Here is an 18861-nt window from a genome sequence, read left to right on the forward strand (position 1 = left end):
GCGTTGTTGTGTTCAGGGCATAGAGTTCCGTCGTCGGAAGGATTATCCCAATGCATTCTGAATGGAGAGAAATCCGTTCAGGATGCATCAGGATGCCTTCAGTTCCGGACCGGAACGTTTTTTGGCCGGAGAAAATACTGCAGCATGCTGCGCTTTTTGCTCCAGTCAAAAATCCTGAACACTTGCCGCAAGGCCTGATCCGGAATTAATGCCCATTGAAAGGCATTAATCTGGATCCGGCCTTAAGCTAAACGTTGTTTCGGCGCATTACCGGATCCGACGTTTAGCTTTTTCTGAATGGTTACCATGGCTGCCAGGACGCTAAAGTCCTGTTTGCCATGGTAAAGTGTAGTGGGGAGCAGTATACTTACCGTCCGTGCGGCTTCAGAGTGACGTCAGGGCGCCCCACGCGCATGGGTGACGTGATCACATGGATCACGTCATCCATGCGCATGGGGCGCTCTGACGTCACTGACGCCCCTGGAGCTTGCACGGACTGTAAGTATACTGCTCCCCCGCTCCCCACTACTACTTTTAATAGCGTCCTGGCTGCCATAGTAACACTGAACGCATTTTGAAGACGGATCCGTCTTCAAATGCTTTCAGTTCACTTGCGTTGTTCCGGATCCGGCAGGCACCTCCGGCAAATGGAGTGCACGACGGATCCGGACAACGCAAGTGTGAAAGAGGCCTTAGATTGTTTGCCATGAAAAAGTTTAGACAGGGACTAGTATACCTGGATGGACTTCAAACTTTATAGCTAGAAAATAGAATATTCCCATATAGTTTGTTACTATATGCAAAACATTTGAAAAATATAAGTATCCATTTAATCTACTGAGATACGTATACAATACAAAGCACTGTTCTCTGACCTGTAGTCCTCCAGCTGTTGCAAAAAAATACGACTCCTATCAGGAACACTGGAAGTTGTAGTTTTAAAACACCCGACAATCCAAAGGCTGTAGAGACCACTCCTCTAAAGATTAGTAATGAGTAAATGTGTTAGGGTACATTCAAACAACAGTGAAAAACGGCCACATATGATCGTAAGCTCCTTATGGGAACTATAAAAAAGTTTTTACTAATAAAAATAAAAGTTCAAAATCACCCCCCTTTCCCCCAAAATGAGAATAAAAAATGTAAAAGAAAAATACATATCATGGGTATTGCCACATGTGAAAACGGCCATACTATAAAAAATATAAAAGTCATAATTCCATACGGAAAGGCGAAATGGAAAAAAAAAGGTGAAAATGGGCGGTTTGTCATTTTTTGTTTGCTTCTCCTCACACCAAATTTTTTATAAAAGTGATCAAAAAGTTGTACACACCCCAGAATGGTATCAATGGAAAATTTACAAGATAACCCCCACTATACACTGCGTGCAGAATTATTAGGCAAATGAGTATTTTGACCACATCATCCTCTTATGCATGTTGTCTTACTCCAAGCTGTATAGGCTCGAAAGCCTACTACCAATTAAGCATATTAGGTGATGTGCATCTCTGTAATGAGAAGGGGTGTGGTCTAATGACATCAACACCCTATATTAGGTGTGCATAATTATTAGGCAACTTCCTTTCCTTTGGCAAAATGGGTCAAAAGAAGGACTTGACAGGCTCAGAAAAGTCAAAAATAGTGAGATATCTTGCAGAGGGATGCAGCACTCTTAAAATTGCATAGCTTCTGAAGCGTGATCATCGAACAATGAAGCGTTTCATTCAAAATAGTCAACAGGGTCGCAAGAAGCGTGTGGAAAAACCAAGGCGTAAAATAACTGCCCATGAACTGAGAAAAGTCAAGCGTGCAGCTGCCAAGATGCCACTTGCCCAATAGTTTGGCCATATTTCAGAGCTGCAACATCACTGGAATGCCCAAAAGCACAAGGTGTGCAATACTCAGAGACATGGCCAAGGTAAGAAAGGCTGAAAGACGACCACCACTGAACAAGACACACAAGCTGAAACGTCAAGACTGGGCCAAGAATATCTCAAGACTGATTTTTGTAAGGTTTTATGGACTGATGAAATGAGGTGAGTCTTGATGGGCCAGATGGATTGGGGCCCGTGGCTGGATTGGTAAGGGCAGAGAGCTCAGGTCCGACTCAGACGCCAGCAAGGTGGAGGTGGAGTACTGGTTTGGGCTGGTATCATCAAAGTTGAGCTTGTGGGGCCTTTTCAGGTTGAGAATGGAGTCAAGCTCAACTCCCAGTCACTACTGCCAGTTTCTGGAAGACACCTTCTTCAAGCAGTGGTACAGGATGAAGTCTGCTCCTTTAAGAAAAACATGATTTTCATGCAGGACAATGCTCCATCACATGCGTCCAAGTACTCCACAGTGTGGACTGGCAAGAAAGGGTATAAAAGAAGAAAATCTCTAATGACATGGCCTCCTTGTTCACCTGATATGAACCCCATAAGAACCTGTGGTCCATCATCAAATGTAGATTTACAAGGAGGGAAAAACAGTACACCTCTCTGAACAGTGTCTGGGAGGCTGTGGCTGCTGCTGCACGCAATGTTGAAGGTGAACAGATCAAAACACTGACAGAATCCATGGATGGCAGGCTTTTGAGTGTCCTTGCAAAGAAAGGTGGCTATATTGGTCACTGATTTGTTTTTGTTTTGTTTTTGAATGTCAGAATTGTATATAAGTGAATGTTGAGATGTTATATTGGTTTCACTGGTAAAAATAAATAATTGAAATGGGTATATATTTGTTTTTTGTTAAGTTGCCTAATAATTATGCACAGGTAATAGTCACCTGCACACACAGATTTCCACCTAAAATAGCTAAAACTAAAAACAAACTAAAAACTACTTCCAAAAATATTCAGCTTTGATATTAATGAGTTTTTGGGTTCATTGAGAATATGGTTGTTGTTCAATAATACAATTAATCCATCAAAAAATACAACTTGCCTAATAATTCTGCACTCCCTGTATATGTGCCCCTATATATAGGGACACAAAGGGTGCCTGTAATATATAGAATGGGGCATAATTGGGGGTCACTGAAGGGGGCATTATAGTTAAAGGAGGGCACTAAGGTGGCCATAACATAAACCTGGGGGCCACCATGGGGGACAATCTTTGTTCTGGGGGCACCTTTACAGCAGCATAATATATACTGGGGGGGGGGGGGCACTGCATGGGTTGGGGTTTTAAAAAAAACTCAATGAAATTCATCTGTTTTTTAAAACCTAGTTAAAAACGTGATGCAAAACGACTGTTAAAATGGACACGGACAGCGTATCTGTTTTTAACGGCATTTTTTTTGGTCATTATCATTTGAGTATACTCTTACAGAGCAAAAGATTAAAAAATTAATAATCACAAATGAAATTTTTTGTAGAATTTTGTACTGATAATAACAAGATCGAATTTACCTTGGGGTCTTAGAGAGTAAAGGGGCTATCAAGATGCCCCTGTTCTATATGAAACGAACCTGTTGCTATAATATAACTTAGGGAAATTTACAACATGGCTTAGAAACTTTCAATTAGACCATTGGTAAAAAATTACTACGACATAATGTATAGGAATATTTACAGGGGGTAAAAATGTACGATAATGGTGGGAAGAGGAAACTGTTTATAAGTTTGGTATTGAAGCCTGGTGCTTCAATTTACACCTTTGGTAGACGGTTATAATTATGAGTCCTTCATACAATGCAACCCCCTATATTCATTAGTTCATCATCAGCATCCTAGTAGATTATTGTACTACATTGACAAGGAGGGGGTCCCATAGGTTTTTTGCATGCTGAGTGGACTCTGCAACATTAGATTTAGCAAATGCAGTGTGGGTCTAATACCTGATCTAATCTGGTTTACTAATGTAGATCAATTTCTGTTCTAGTTGTCACCCATGTACCTATGCTTGTACCCATTACTATGAGAAACAATCTCACCACTGCTAGGTGAGATTGCCATTGACATTACAACCCTATTGGGCCCAGGAGACTCTCTCATCTATATCAATGAATAGTAGAGTCTACTGATTGGCATAACCTCATTGGGCTGTGATGACATCTTATCAGTGATTAGGTGAGCTCACCTCTGGCATATCACCCCCATTGGGCTGTGAGAACATCTCCTCAATGACTGGGAGAGCTCACCACTGGCATATTACCCCCATTAGGCTGTGATATCAAGGACAAGGTGAGCTCACTATTGATATAGAACCCCATTGGGCTGTGAGAAGTTGAGAACATATTATTAGTGACTAGGTGAAGCTCAACATTGGCATTGAACTTTGAAAACCTCCCTTTAATGATTATGATAGCATACCACTGATATGATTATATGTGTAGTAAAGCTTCTTCTCTATATGGTTGTTTCCTGGGACATAGGTAGGAGCTGCTCTTCCACAACCACCACACCATTGCATAATTTTCAGTATAAAAATGAGTTTATTAAACACACTGTACAAATTAAAGCAAAATCAGTTTGAGAGGTTGACACTTGTGCACAGGAAATTAAAACCTAAATGGTGGTATAAAGAGGTCAATATATGTAGATATTTATTTCTTCCTTATTGGACAAAAATCACTTAACAAAATCAATCATTTTGACAGACTGGCATGAGGTATCTCTAACCCCTCAAACACAAGTGAATTGTCACAGATACATAGGATTGATATCATCTACTGCCTACTCATTGGTCGTACAGTACTTGACTACTGAGAATTTCCTTGGACAGTATTATGTTATATCAAACTTCCCTTGATCTTCTACTAAGGTTCTTAGGGTAATTGCTGGAGTCTTACTTTGGGGCAGTAGGTACACACTAGAAGATGTTTAAAAGGCAAATCCTCCAAAATCAAACCATTGAAATCCTGGTCCATGCCTTCAAACTCCACATCACTACTGGCAGCCTTCTACATCTGTTGAAGGGTGGTAGCCCAGCTCTCGAAAATCTGGTGGAGCGGTGTCAATAGAACCGAGAACCATGACTTGAAGTCACCATGTACCCCAGTGTTGGGCCTGCAGCAGCTCCTCCCATAAGCACACCTGCTGTCTTCACCCCCCAATGCAGTTGGGAAACCATGACGGAGGCAATGTGGAGGACATTTTACTTTACAATGAGCTGCTCTACCTGAAAAGAATATGATGAAAAAAATATTATCTGAAAAAAATCTTTGTATATATCTATTGTAACAAAATGATAATAAATAGCACCTATATGCAATAAAAGCAAAATCTTAAGAGGATCATAACAAAAGATGACAAATTTCTCAAAAATTTTATTCGGACGGTCTGACGAATTTTTCAAAATAATTTGGTTCGATACGAACATGCATAGGGAGTCTGCTGTGGGTAGTGAAACAATACTGTGAGTCAGTATGACACTGCAGATGACAGGCGTCCGCTCTTGAAATTACTGCACATTTCACTTATTTGGGCAGTCACGGGGGCCAAAACTGACCAAATAACTCAAGGTATGAACTCAGCCTTTACGGTTGATGTTAGCGCCAAGAAGAAGCACACTCCTTTTACACCATCAGCAGCTGATTCCACATAGATGTCTACAGAACTGTTCTATTAAACGCTTATACAAGTAGAGCCCCCGACAGAGTGGAGAGGGTGTCAGCAGTAAGTTTGTGTTGACGTCACTGATTCTGAGTGGATCCAAAACAGAGATGACATGTGAATGGAATATTTGCATGTCTTCTGTGTTTTGTACCCAGTACTGCTTTTGGCTACCAAATCATAAGCCAATTCTGATGCAAAATAGGGACGATGTCATGCAGGCCTTACAGCTGTTACATAGACAGGATCCGTCAAAATAAATTATGATGTCAGCCAGGCCGAAAGGCAAAATAGTGGCCCAGTCATAAAGAGGGGAGGCTGGGAAAAGCATGAGAAATCCACAGAGTGGCCCTATGACAGTGGTGAGGTGGAAGCCGCATGAGGAGACCAGAGAGTGGCCCAATGACAGAGTCTGGAAGTGGCAGCAGCATCAGGAGGAGGCCACAGGGTGGCATAATGACAGTGTGGAGGTGGCAGCAGCATCAGGAGGCCACAGAGTGGCACAATGACAGAGTGTGGAGGTGGCGGCAGCAGCACCAGCATCAGGAGAAGGCAGCAGGTGGCACAATGACAGTGTGATGTGGCAGCAACAGCATCATGAGGAGGCCACAGGTTGGCATAATGATAGAGTGTGGAGGTGGCAGCATCTTCATCAGGAGGCCACTGAGTGTCACAATGACAGTGTGGAGGTGGCAGCAGCAGCATCAGGAGGACACAGAGCGGCACATTGACAGAGTTTGGACGGTGGCAGTAGCAGCAATCATCTGGAGGAGGCCACAGGTGGCACAATGACAGAGTGTGGAGGTAGAAGCAGCATCATCAGGAGGCCACAGAGTGGCACAATGACAGAGTGTGGAGGTGGCAGCAGCAGCATCAGGAGGAGGCCACATGGTGACACAATGACAGTGTGGAGGTTGCAGCAGCAGTATCAGTGAGGCCCACAGAGTGGCAAGGTGACATAGTGTTGAGGTAGCCTCAGCATCAGGAGACCACAAAGTGGCAAGGTGACAGTGTGGAGGTGGCAGCAGCATCAGGAGACCACAGAGTGGCAGGTGACAGAGTGTGTAGGTGGAAGCAGCATCAGGAGACCACAGAGTGGCAGGGTGGACATAGTGTGGAGGTGGAGCAGCATCAGGAGACCACCAGAGTGGCAAGGTGACATAGTGTGTGGAGGTGGCAGCAGCATCAGAAGACCACAGAAGGCATGGTGACATAGTGTGGAGGTGGCAGCAGTATCAGGAGACCACAGAATGGCAAGGTGACATAGTGTGGAGGTGGTAGCAGCAGCGCAGTAACTACAGAGTGGCAAGGTGACATAGTGTGGAGGTGGCAGCAGTATCAGGAGACCACAGAGTGGCAAGGTGACAGTGTGGAGGTGGCAGCAGCAATCAGCGAGACCACAGAGCGACCCAGTGACAGAGTGGGTGGCAATACCAGTACCAGTTGAAGATGGTGGATGAAAGGATCCATGTGGCATCAGATGTGTGGCATCAGGCACGGTGGCAGCATCAGAATAGTAGCTGAGGCAGGTAGCCAGAAGAAAACCGGTCTCTTTTATCAAAGTGTTTTTGTGGCACCATGGATGATCTAGTTGATGTATCAGGCATTAGTGGGTGGGAAATCCTGGCTGATCGAACCTGATTCATCTTGACAAAGGTCAGTCTCTCCACATTTTGGGTGGACAGGCGAGTTCCTCCTTGGGTAACATATGGCCCTCGGCCCGCATTAAACACCCGCTCTGATGCCCAACTACTGGCCGGGAAAGGACAGCTTTTCCAGGGCAAACTCTGCCAGTTTGTGGGCTACCGGCCACAAATCCAGTTTGGCTGTCCAGTAGTCCAGCGGATCTTTAATGTGGGGTGGCAGGGTGCTGTCCAAGTATGCCACCACCTGCTGGTTCAGTCCTGCTCCAGGTCTAGCTGCTGCTTCTACTGGTGAGTAGTTTCTTCACCTAGGCGGGTGAAGAAAGCTGCTCATCAGCGACTCTAGACTCAAGTTGCTGCTGGTGGAGCTGGAACGGCTCCTACTTTCCCACCCTGCCACAGCAGCCATGGCAGAGGAATGTGAGCACAGAGGGCCCCCCCCCCCCCCCCCGTCAGACCTGAGGATGAACGATGGCGCAGATAGGCAGCGGCCAACTAACTACATAGGATGTCTCTATAGTAGTTCAGTTTGTGCTTTCTCTCAGCGGGGGTAAAAAAAAGGCCCCCCTTTTGGACCGGTAGCGAGGGTCCAACAAGGTGGAGAGCCAAAAGTCATCCCTCTGCTGAATGGTGACAATTCGGCTGTCATTACGCAAGCAAGTGAGCATACATCAAGCCATTTGTGCAAGTGACTCGGAGGGACTCCCTGCCTCCATCTCCACTGCATACTGCCACGGTGTGCCTGGGTCCTCTGCCTTGTCTTCCTCATCACCCTGTAGCTCCTCTGGCTGCTCCTGCTCCTCCTCTCCTGTCAGCTGAGCAGCAAAAAACACCCATTTGGCTGCACATTGCCTGTGCTCCAATGTCCTCCTTTTCCAGTTCAGCCCCCACAGGGCTCATGTGGCATGAGATCGAGGCACCACGTCTCCTGTCCCCTGACCAGCCATAGTTACAGCATCTGTTCCAGGACATGAAGCAGTGGAATGACGTTGTTCATTCCGTAGTCCTGGCGATGACAAAAAACGTGGGCCTCCTCAAAGGGCCCTGAGCAAACGGCAGGTGTCATGCATGATCTGCACTGGCTGACATCGAAGTTACACAGGGAAGATACTCCTGTCCGCTTGGCTCATCAAGAAATCGTTTATGGCCTTTCTCTGTTCGTATAGTCGGTCCAACATATGGAGGGTGGAATTTCCAAGGGGTGGAAAAGTCTCGAATATCAGCCTATGTTGGGGAATGCCGTTCTGCCGCTGCAGCTCAAGGAGGGTGTGCTTTTGCCGGTGTACGAGTGGCTAAAGTGCATGCAAGTTTCCTGGCCATTTTAGGATGTCTTGCAGATGGGTGGAAGACTTCAGGAACCACTCTTGACGCAACCAGAATGAACACGTGTGCCATGCAGGGAGCATGGCCTCAGCCCTCCTTGACGCAGCGCCGACGCCATGCTTCTCCTATTGTCCGGTTCCCATTGTCGGGATCCGATTTTGAGTTGGCGCGGAGAAAGCCAGGATTCGATTTTCTTGATGAAGGACATGGAGCAGTTCCTCCCCTGTTTGACTCCGTTCGCCAAGGTCAAATGAGGTGCAGAACAGTGTGACACTTCCGTGCCCTGCACATTGTGGTATGCTGGAGGGGAACTGTGAAATTGTCCCTGCAGTGGAGGCTGAGGACACGGTGGAGGATGAGGTGGCAGAGGCGGACATTGTCGCAGGACCAATCGGCGTGAGAACGTGAAGGCGGAAGCGGCGTCACCTGGCCTAAGTTGCTGGGTGGCTGTGCAGGAACCACATTCACCCTGTGGGCTGCAAAGGACATGTATTGTCTTGACCGTGGTTGCTCACACATCGGTGTTGCCGTGCACTTTGGCAGACACCCGACAGCTCAAGGACTGTCCCAGCCTTCTGTTCTACATACGTGTTCATGGCTTACGTTACTGCCGTTTTGGCAAAGAAATTGACGTCTTGGGACTCCACCTCGGCTCGGCACAAGCTATCAGTTCTCTGAAAGGTGCAAAATCCACAGCTTGGAATGAGAGGACTGCAGCACCAGCAACCTTGGCCAGGAGCACATTTCAGCTTATGCGCTGTTGGATGACTGCACGCATACTGTTGTCTCTTGGCAATCGCTTTGGTAATTGAATTGCTGATGGAATTACTGATGAGTAGTAGGAGGAGGAGCAGGAGCAAGGAGCATCAGGAATCAGCAGATGATGTGAAGGACAGACAATTCCTTTCGGCAAAGGTGGTGGAGCCTTGACTGAGTGAAATCGCGGTGCGTGCCACCTGGGTGATGCAGCGGTTGATGCGGCAGCGCTTGGGCCACCACTTAGGAGCCATAGTTCTCCCAGGCCACTTTATGGTGATGCTTCATATGTTGAATGCAGGGCCATGGTGCCCCACAGATTCTACAAATGGCTATGTTCACCTCCTCCTGCGGCTTAACAAAAAACTGCCACACCGCCGAGTAGGTGATTTAGCCCAAAACCACTCCATACTGACTGACTGCTACCGCCGCTGCTTCCGTGAAACTCGTGCACCACTACTTTCTGGGCAGGTAGGCTCCTGCGAAGCGAATGGTCTACCCTGGGTCACGTTTGGCTCCTCGACCTCTCACCTGCTGCAACCCTGCTGATTCCCAAGCCACGCTAGCCACCTGGCTCTCTGGCTGCCTCACGGGCAAGCTGCCACCCTCTTCTCCCCATGATGATCAAGCCCCTAATTCACCCGGCTCCCAAGTGCAATCAGCTACATCATCATCGAGTACTATCTGCACGTCACTGTTGTCTCCTCAAGGGTCTCTGGGCCAGAGCACTAACCGCTCGCAACACCAAGCTCCCACGCCACCTCCTCCTTCATCACTACTTGCCCCGTCTACCAGAAGAAGCAGCGGATGTCTCCTCCACATCCTGACTGGCAGTAGCTGCTGACTGTCCTCTAGTAGCTCATCCTCGCTGTATAGTGGAGCTGAGCCCACAGCATATAATTATTCTCTGGCTGAGAGAACAGAAAAGGACAGAGGCAGGTTGAGGACAGGTGAGGGCACAGGGGCTGCTCCCACGCCATGCCAACTAAGGGTTGTGTCTGACGAACCCCCCGACTCTTAGCTAGGGGTGTCTGATATCACTTGGGATGAAATGGATGACCGAGTCAACCATTCAAGAATCGCTGGGTTGCTGGTGAAGACACGACCACTAGATGACACCGGAAGCTCAGGACTCTCGCTGCAACTCCTGCTGCCAAACCCGCCTACTCTGTTGTGACCTGTGCCTGCTCCAGAAACATTTAGGTCTCTTCCACTCCCCTATGCATGGCCTGGCACTTCTCTGTCTGACATACTGTTAGATCAAATAAATACATAAAAAAGAAATTAAAACACCCTAAAAAAGTCTGTAATTTCCTCACTTCACCACACAACGGCTAATAAGCCCTGTTTTTCCACTAATATACGCCAAAAGGGCTTTAGGACCTTTAACTGCATGCTGAACTGCAAATAGGCCCTTATGTTCTGTCCACTAATTACACGCCACAAAAGGTTTTCGAAAATAGAACTGCACAGCTAACGCAAATAATATTTTTTTTTTTGCCACTAAGACACGCCAAATAAGGGCTTTAGAACATATAACTGCACTGCTGAACGGCAAATATATATATTTTTGCTACTAATATATGCCAAAAAGTGCTGTAATTTTCTTACTTCACCACACATCAGGCCTTTTTTTCCCACTTAATACAATCCAAAAAATGCCTTAGAACATAATTACTGCACCGCACAATAAGCGCTAGAAATATTTCCTTGTAATAAACCCTGTTAATGGCTGCATCAAACAGCACTTGCACCCCAATAACAAGAACGGTTTTGCTGGAATTACAGAGCTGTATAATGGCAATTTGGATCCCCAGTCAGTACAGCAAGGTGTAAATAGGATTGTCTTTATTACACCAGGCTGTAAACCTCCCCTACTGAACCTTGTTCTACATAAATGCTGTGGAATGATTCCTCCTATCCTTTCCCTGATACTTCTATACAGCAAAATAAAGCTTTTAAAGTCTTTTCTACACTGTCCCTAGCGCCTGCTGGAGTCTATCCCTGCACTAAGTACACTGGAAAATGGCTGAATCCAAGATGGCTATTTATAGGGCTGTGACATCACAGGGCTGGCTGGTTGAGATTGGCTGCATGCATGCCATTGTGGACGATCCCTCATTCTCAGAGTTCTTTGCTCCATGTCCAAACACATGCAGCAGCCATTTTAGGAAAAATGTGATTCGTTACCACGAAGCATCAGGAAATTCGGATTCTGTGCAAATCTAATTTTTCCTGAAATTCGGAACTTCAATTCGCTCATCTCTAATCATAACCTTCAAGGTTAGAAAGGCTTTGTTGACAAGGGGAATGCTGGATTAAATGAAAGGGACCCCTCCTCCAAAACACGATCACAAAGCTTGACGACAATGCATTGCTCAGGTTACTCCAACTAAATTACGTTAAAGGGGCTGTCCAGATAATAAAAAACCTTCCTGTTTTCTCCCAAAACAGTGGCATGTATGGGTTGTGTCTAATGTGAAGCTCAGCTCCATGGAAGTGAATAGATTTGATCTGCAATACCACACACAATCTGTGGACAGGTGTGGTGATGTTTATAAAAGACAAAACCCCTTCAAATGTGGGATTTAGCTATTCAGAGGTGGGCTATTAAAGATGTGAAAAGGGATTTAGTTAAAATAAAGAAGTCTTTGTGGGACCTGAGAAGGTCCATTGCGCGAAAAATCAAGTAACGTGGCCTGAGTGTAATCCCCTCTATTGATTGCAAGAACAGTAGACTTATTTACCCTATTAGTAGATAAAAATAGACTTTGCCAACCTTCTTTTCCTTGGGTCTTGTCCTTGGGTTTGATTTGAAACATCACTCCAGCAGCATCTCCGGATAGGGGATTTGTTGTGCAGTCTACAACTGTTGGGGAAAGTGGAGGCTGCGACAAACTCTAAAAACGTATAGAGAGATTGTGTATAGTATCGATGACCAAGGTTTTGCAATTTTATAGCTTAAATGAAAGAACCTCTAACCAAGCCAACCAAACTCTGGGAAGTCCATGTTCTCCTAATCCACATTGCAGCAGCAATTCTATGTCCTAAATGTCTTATGTCCTTCTGGGGAGAGGAACTTTCACCCATAAGCACCCATTTTTAGGGCTTTTCACAAAAGACTTCTAATCATTTTTAGAATGGGCTGGTCCCTAAAACCTGTCATTGTACTGGACTCTTTTCTTTCACTATAAAGTCGATACTTTTACCCCTTAATGGCAGCACTTGTACCTGATATTTTTTTCACAGTCCTCCTGCATCTTTATAATAAAGTCCCTTCCTCTTCTTTCTATGGCCACCCCATCTTGTGCATTCTACTCCTATTGCCTTGTCTCAATGTCTGCTAGAGTCACGCCCAGAATATACAGGAACACTAAGGGTCAATAGACCCATCAATCAATCAGTCTTATCTATTTATTCAAATGCATTTAAAACACAAAATGCAGTGCTACACATGGGATAAAACATACTCTTGCCAACTCTCCCCAGGATGCCTAGGCTGCTCCTGGTAAAAGAGAACTTCCAGGGTCCTAGAAGAGATGGTAAATTTCTCAGGTTTTTGCATGAAGACTGCTTTCTCCTGGAAAGAGGCCCTCCCTGTATTTAAATGTATTTGGCGCGTGTATGTCACAATAAACTTTTCCCCCATAAATGTGCAAAGAGGTGGTGGGAAGGGTTACAGAGGGTTCCACAACAAAGTGGGGAGGCCTGTTAAAAGTGGGTATGGACTCTGTCAGGCTCTGTTGCTTCTATAGTTGACAAACCTCTGTACATACAGAGTAAAATGATGCGCGACACAATTTTTGTCAGTTCTCAACATAGAAACAGTGGGATCCACATGCTCCTGTATTCAAGCCATACTTTAATGTCTTCCAAAACAGAGCTATTGCCTGTTGGTGGCTGAGAAAAATAGATAATGGGAGAAGATATTGACATATTAGCACACATTTCCACTAAAATGTGGCATGATAGTAATCTATTTATCTCAAGCATTGGAAGAAAAATTGCACCAAAAACCTATAAATATATGTAAGTGGCCCAGGATGGGCTAGAGATTGCTTCTTAGGGCCATGCAGTGAAAGGAGGTTGCAATCTTTCTTTCCTAGGAGGATACCGTGGTTCTGGGGTTCCTCCTTGATTGTAGTTGGGTTGCCCAAGATGTTAAGTGTTTATATGAGTGCAAGGCAGGTTGTGTAGAGTGCCATGGCCGGCGTATGGTGTAGGAGTCAGTAACCAGGGCAAATATGGAAGAATAAACATCTCTACTTGCAAAATAGGAGTTATAGTACAAACAACGATAGCAAAAACACAGTTCCCACAATACATAGTGCAAATCTGCCCAGAGGGTTTTGTATGGCTTTGAGCATGGATGGAAATGATCATACTCTTCCCTCTCTATCTTTCTCAAGTCTCTTCTTTCAGAATCTATGCTGGCAATCTCACGTTTGCAATCTTACCTGTAATTTGCAATTGAGGTGTACAGTTTTATTTAAGACTAGCAGAAGGACCCGGCTTTGCACGGGTATATTTCATCAATTTCATTTAATGTTTGTGTGTGTCGTTAAAAGATATCGACAGTATCCCCCATAACAGTGACCTTCTACAATTACCCCGCCCATTTAACAGTGAACTCCACAGCCCCTCGCCCCTTTAACACTGACCCCCCGCAGTGCCCCGCCACTTTAAAATGGGACCTCCACAGCAGCCCATCCCCTTAACTTTGAACTTCACAGCACCCCACTCCCTTGACAGTGACCTCCTCAGGGACCCCCGCTTAACAGTGACCCTCCACAGTACCCCCGCTGCCTTAACAGTGACTCCACAGCAGTTGCCCCTTTAATAGTGGCCCCTGCCCCTTAACAGTTAGCCTTCACAGCCCCCCACCCCTTAACACTGACCCCCCACAGTGACTCCCCTCCTTAAAATGGGACCTCCACAGCAGCCCACCCCCTTAACTTTGACCTTCACAGCAGCCCTGTCCCTTTAACAGTGAGTTCCACAGCACCCCACCTCCTTGACAGTGACCTCCACAGGGGCCCTCCCCCTTAACAGTGACCCTCTACAGCACCCCACCCTTAAGTACCGACCTCCATAGAGGACCATCCCCTTATCTGTGACCTCCACTTTCCCTGCACCCCTTTAAAAAAGATACCTCCACAGCACCCATCCCTTTAACAGTGACTGCCACAGTACCCCGTTCCCTTAACAGTGACCTACACAGTACCCCGCTCCCTTAACAGTGACCTCACAGTACCTTGCTGACTTAACAGTGACCTTCACAGCAGCTGCCCCTTTAATAGTATCCCCTGCCCCCTTAACAGTGACCGCCACAGCGCCTGCCCCTTTAACAGTGAACTCCACAGTGGCCTGCCCCCTTAACAGTAACATCCACAATGCCCGCCCCTTTAACAGTAACATCCACAGTTAACGCCCCTTTCACAGTGACCACCACAGTGCCCTCCCCTTTTAACAGTGACCTCCACAGTAGCTTCCCCTTTAATAGTGGCCCCTGCCCCCTTAACAGTGACCTCCACAGTGTCTGCCCCTTTAACAGTGACCTCCACAGCGGCCTTCCCCCTTAACAGTAACATCCACAGTGAACGCTCCTTTAACAGTGACCTCCACAGCAGCTGCCCCTTTAATAGTGGCCCCTGCCACCTTATTAGTGACCTCCACAGCAGCCTGCTCCCTTAACAGTAACATCCACAGTGAACGCCCCTTTAACAGTGACCTCCACAGTGCCCACCCCTTTAACAGTGACCTCCATAGCAGCTGCCCCATTAATAGTGGCCCCTGCCCCCTTAACAGTGACCCTCCACCAACGCCCTGCTCCTTTAAGGCTAGGTTACATGACGACATGTGTCGCGCAACATTTTGTCGCACAACAATTTTTATAATGATAGGCTATGGTGTCGCACTGCGATATGCTGCGACTGTAAGATCAATGCATGTAGCAGCGTAGTTGTGCCCTATGTGTCGTGCGACTTATTGTCGCCCTGTAGCCATAGCCTAAAACTGATCTACAGCAGTGAAGAAAAATGGCCTGGTTATTATGGAAACCTGGACTAAAACTGTGTGTATGTGGAGACTAAGGGCCTGCGAGCTTCTATTGGATGATAAGGACATGAGACCATTTGTATGTCAGTTGGGGATATGAAAAGAAAGACTTGCAGGCTTGTATTGGCTAATGCAGGTCATATTTTAGGAATATCTGAGGAACGGTACGTTCTAGAGAGCTGAGACCTGGTCTAAAACCTTTCCAAGACTACTAATGTACACTGTGTGCCAAATTTGGTGAAGATCGCACCCAATCATTTGGTCGCTCATAAAGAACAGACAGACGTCAGGACAGACAGAACTCATTTTTATAATATAAGAGATAGGACTGCCAAGTTGTACCCAATTGTGAAGGGTGTCTTAACAGTATTCCTCTCACTGCAGTAAAGTTCTAAATAACTCAGTTAATGGGATACCTTACTGAGCTTAAATGCTCAGCCTATGCAGATTTCTGAACTTTCCTGTCTCTTTCTCTCCTTTCTTCCTCTCTGTAGATTATCCAGAGATCTGAGAGTTTCGGTTGATCACTATAGCTTTATTCGAGATCCTGTGAGGAATGTAGCACGTGGAGTTGCTTCCTCACTCTTTCTTTGCTTATTGGAACTCTCTAGACTCAGTAAGGGGTGGATCCAGGATCCACACTCAAAATTACCTGTAGGTCTTATCAGAGTTGAATAACTCCTAACGTCGATCCATAACCATACTGGGTATACAAAGTATGAAATTACATTAAATAACATGACAAGCATTAAACAAGTACTCCTGCTCTGGGGTACTGCACATACAAGCTGAGGACAACTGCACTGAACACCTATAACATACACTAACATTAATTCACAATATCTTCCACCTGTGTTGTACTGACCTCTTTTACTTTCCGTAGAACATTTATCCATTTGCTAAAAAAAAGGAGAAATAAAACATGAAAAAGCAGGTCACCTGTCCACTCCATTCTTAACCCAATAAGAATATTTGCCCAGATTTCCTTGGGCCACTTTAGGGCCAGTCGGTCTTGGCAAATGGTTTACTTGGTGCTTGGCCCCATTCAAGTAGTAAATTTCAGATAATTAAATTGGGTGGTATGTGGTACATATGTATATAAACGAAAAATACAAATGTGATAGCACTCTACATCCAGCAATTTGCCTCCATGCTGGATGAGGCATTGGTGTACATTTTGGCCAAAGCGTAGTAAGCCACTCACCACGTCAAGGTCGCCTCTATTTGAGTGGTCCCTAACACTAGTTCCTACCTGTTTATGGGCCATGATAGCCACACAGTGTTAGGGACCACTCAAATAGAGGCGACCTTGACGTGGTGAGTGGCTTACTACGCTTTGGCCAAAATGTAACACCAATGCCTCATCCAGCATGGAGGCAAATTGCTGGATGTAGAGTGCTATCACATTTGTATTTTCGTTTGTATATGTATTTCGCCATTGTGATGTGCAACACATACAGGTTGTGCTGACCCAATTCCCCACATTTTTTCTTTGTAGTACATATGTATATACCTGCACTCTTGTGAATCTGGGGCAAGGAGCAGAAGTGTTCTTCCATCACTCAAGGAGAGACCTAGACAGCTGTTCCTCTGATGCCAATAGGCAGTTTGGGCATGTCTCCGAGGCTCAGAGCCCCTCGAGTATTGCTCGACAACGAGTAAGAAGTGGAATTTCTAGATCTGTTGAAGACTCTGGATCTCTGGACAGAAGAAGGCTACCTTCCTGGGTGAGCTGCAAGTATCGTTCCTTCCACTGTTTGAAAAGGAATCCACCTAAAAGCAAAAAGGAGATGGAAAATATTTCACATATAATTTTATCCACACAAAATTTCATGGAATGGGCAATAACATGCTAACTTTATGTAACCTGCACCCTGTTTTTGGATGTTAATTTTTACTGTTAGTTTTCCCTGTCTACAGAGTTGTGAGAGCCCTGTTTTTGCAGGATGAGCTATAGTTTTATATGGTAGCCTTTTTGGGGGTACATATGACTTTTTGATCAATGTTTTTTTGGGGGGACAAGGTCACAAAAAGTTGACAAATTTTTTGTTACAACATTCACTGTAAATGATACATATTTTGGATCAAGTGAAGATCATGTCTCCGTGGATTATTTATTTTATTTCATTTCACTAAACATCTTAAAACCTGCCAATAGTTTTTAAAATAATACCAATGAATTAGTGATTGATGTACATAGTTTATTGCTTGTTATATATTTCCTAAATCATCCAGGAGGACAAGATCTTTACTTGATCCAAAATATTTATCATGGACAGTGAATGGTGTAACCAAAAAATGGAAAGTTATATTTTATATTGTAATGTTTGGACATTATTGAAAGTGTCAATGCCATATACAGTATGTTTATTTCTTATTCTTTATTTATGTTTTATGTAGAATTGGGAAAGGGGGTGATTTACATTTTTGTGTTTTTTATATATTTTTTAAAACTTTTTTTTTTATTACTTGCGCAGGCAATCAGAGTCATGTATGTGCGTTTTTTAAGTGTATACACATTCCCAGGGGCCGTAGCTAAAGGCTCATGGGCCCTTTTGCAAGAGTTCAGCTTGGGCCTCCCTTCCCTCAGTGCTTTGTGGCCAGGGGCAGAAAAGCACATAGCCTTCCTAATGCCTGAGGCAAAAATTGAAACGGCACCCCCTCCCACTATGCCAAATTCTTGACCATAACCCCTTTACTCCAGCCAGAGGTGTAACTGGACCAGCATGCACTTTCTATAATACCAGAGTCTTCTTATGCGGCACAAGGGTCTTTGGGCCCCCTCAGGCTCCTGGCCCAGTAGTGACTGCTACCTCTGCAACCCCTATAGCTACGCCCTTGCACTTTCCAATGATGATACATATGATCGTTGCAAACAGTAGAGAAGATAGCGAGATTAGTCATGTTTTAATCTGGTTACTCAATAATTTTGTTTTCTGACACGAGTCTGTCTGTGCGGATAGTTGCCTAACATCAATCAACAATCTTTTTTTCCGTCCTCTATGTTTTTGTAGCAATGTAGAGATAACTCATATTTCAATCCAATTTGGAAAACTCTCCCAATTTATTTAATATAGGGGGCAGTATTATTATATTTTGTCCATGGTGAGCAGTATTATAATATTTGTTCCTGGTGTACTAAAAATATTTACATTCAACACATCAACTAAGTCGGCTTGGAAGGTGTATCTGACTTTCCTAGGGCGGAAAATGTCCAGAGAAGTTGTCATTCCTTGTGTGTGTTCTTTTGCATTTTACTCTGTGCAGGACACTCCACAATATGTCCGTGCAGGACAATGAGGACTCAAGTGTACTACAGTATAAGGCCTCGTTCACACGAACGTGTGCTGCCCGTTGCCGTATTGCGGACCGCATTTTCGGATACGCAATACACGGGCACCGTTCCATGTGCACTCCACGCCACGGATGCGGACCCATTCACTTCAAAGAGTCCTCAAATCCGGAGATGCGGAACGGAAGCACGGAACGGAACACTACGGAAGCACTACGGAGTGCTTCCTGGGGTTCTGTTTCGTGCCTCCGCAC

General features: G+C 45.2%; 1 long non-coding RNA gene across 1 annotated transcript in view; it reads right to left on the reverse strand.

The window, feature by feature from the left end:
* Window positions 1-4482: 4482 nt before the first annotated feature.
* LOC120977349 overlaps window positions 4483-18861 on the reverse strand; it is a 55008-nt gene continuing 40629 nt past the window's right edge. Inside the window, exons 2-5 of the long non-coding RNA XR_005773881.1 lie at window positions 16829-17088; window positions 16181-16214; window positions 12038-12158; window positions 4483-5102 (exon numbers count right to left, since the gene is read on the reverse strand). This is a non-coding gene — a long non-coding RNA (uncharacterized LOC120977349). The remainder of the gene's footprint in view (window positions 5103-12037; window positions 12159-16180; window positions 16215-16828; window positions 17089-18861) is intronic.

Source organism: Bufo bufo, chromosome 8 (assembly GCF_905171765.1).
Source record: "Bufo bufo chromosome 8, aBufBuf1.1, whole genome shotgun sequence".
NCBI classification, from domain to species: Eukaryota; Metazoa; Chordata; class Amphibia; order Anura; family Bufonidae; genus Bufo; species Bufo bufo.